Source organism: Trichechus manatus, unplaced genomic scaffold (assembly GCF_000243295.1).
Source record: "Trichechus manatus latirostris isolate Lorelei unplaced genomic scaffold, TriManLat1.0 scaffold00052, whole genome shotgun sequence".
Classification (NCBI taxonomy): Eukaryota; Metazoa; Chordata; class Mammalia; order Sirenia; family Trichechidae; genus Trichechus; species Trichechus manatus.
The window spans coordinates 15,395,800-15,397,821 of record NW_004443988.1 but is presented as its reverse complement, the minus strand read 5'-3'; positions in this window follow the sequence as shown (position 1 = coordinate 15,397,821).

Genomic DNA, 2,022 nt, shown 5'->3' with positions numbered 1-2,022 from the left:
CTGCCTCCTGTAATTAATATTTTAAAAGTATTAAGATATTTTTACATTCTTTTTTTCATACTAAGTCTTTGAAATCTGGTATATATTTTAACATCAGCCAAAAAAGTCAAACTCATTGCATCAAGTCAATTTCAACTCATAGCAACCCTATAGGACTGAGTAGAAATGCCCTATGGGGTTTCCAAGGCTGTAATCTTTACAGAAGCAGACTTCCATATCTTTCTCTTGTGGAATGGCTGGTGGGTTCGAACCGACGACCTTTAGGTTAACAGCCAAGCACTTAACCACTGTGCCACCAGGGCTCCTTATTTAACACTGACAGCACATTTCAGTTTGGACTCTAAATTTTTGTTCAAAATACTGATCTGTATTTAGATTTCCTAAATTTACAGCTGAAAAAGTAGACTCACGACTCAAGTTGGTCCAAATATACTTAAAAGTTTTCCAATAACTCAACTGAGAATCAGTTTTTAAGTTTATGTTTAAATTAATTAAAACTTAAAATTCTATTCCTCTGTTTCACTAGTCAAATTTCAAGTGCTTAATAGCCACATATGACTAGTGGTTAGCATGTGGGTCAGTGCAGTCCTAGAGAATAGTGAAGGCCCTCAGGTCCTCAGGAATTTAAAGTCACAGCCCAGCCTTGCCCTTAAAAAGATTAAAAGAATGTGTAGCTTTCAGATGATAGATACAATACACGTTCAGAGAAAACATGGTTGTGTGTGAGTGTGGATTATAGAGTGTTGTAGGGTAAGACTATTTGGGCCCTGAAAGCTTGCAAAGGTTTTGATAGGAGTTGGGGTGGGGCCCCACGTGGGCAAAATGGCAAAAGTCCAGTGGCAAGAATGAGCTTGGTTTCGGTGGAACAGCAAACTACATAGGAACAGTACCGGGTATTGGTTAAGAACTGAATGTGCCAGTCATGCTCCTTGGGTGTGAATCCTGGCTCTGCCACTTTCTAATTGCTTGACCTTGGGCAAGTTAATTTAATTTCCCTTTTCCTGTTTATTTGGTTATAAAATAGGGATAATAATACTTCATAGGGATGTTGTGAGGATTAAATGAAATGATACCTATAAAGCACTCAGAATAGTGTCTACCACCTAAGAGTTCAAGAACTATTAGCTGCTGTTATTATCTGCATGTGACCATTTGCTCTTTGGAGCTTACATATAACAAACAAGAGCTGTTCTTTTTAGAACTTTTATCTCAAAGCCTAAGTTCACATAAATCAGTTTAAATATTAAATGTGCAAACTCTCCTCAGTGTTTCTGAGCCTTCATTTCCCCATTTGAAAAAAATTGAAATAATTTAGCCTACTACATAATATTGTAGTGGGGGTTAAATGAGGCCATTTAGAAGGAAGTCTCCTTCAACATATTAACTGTAGCCTTGGGAAAGTTATTCTTCTCTGAGCCTCAGTTTTCTAATCTGCAATATAATATCACAATTTTAGGATTAAGTATATAACATAAATAAAGTGCTCAGCACTCTTAAACAAAAACAAAAAACCCATTGCCATCAAGTGGATTCGGACTCACAGTGACCCTATAGGACAGGGTAGAACTGCCCCATATGGCTTCGAAGGCTATAAATCGTGTGTGTGTGTGTGTGTGTGTGTGTGTGTGTGTGCACGCACGTGTGTGCTTTAGGTGAAAGTTTACACAGTAGATTAGATTCTGATTCCATAGTTTGTATAAAGTGTTTTATGGCCTTGGCTTCATTCCCTGCAATGTGTCAGCACTCTCCTGTTTCAGCCCTGCATTCCCCGTTTCGAATCGTCTAGATTTTCTACCCCTTCCTGCCTTCTCATCTTTGCTTTGGGGCAAATATTGCCCTTTTGATCTCTTATAATTGATTGTTCCAAGGAGCGTGTTCCTCTCAGGTGTTAAATTGTTTATTTTATGGCCTTGTCTATTGTTTGGCTGGAAGGTGGTCTCCGTGAACAGCTTCAGTTCCAGGTCAGACAGGTGTCTTACAGCTCTAGTCTTGGGGGTTCCTCCATTTTCTGTCAGACCAGTA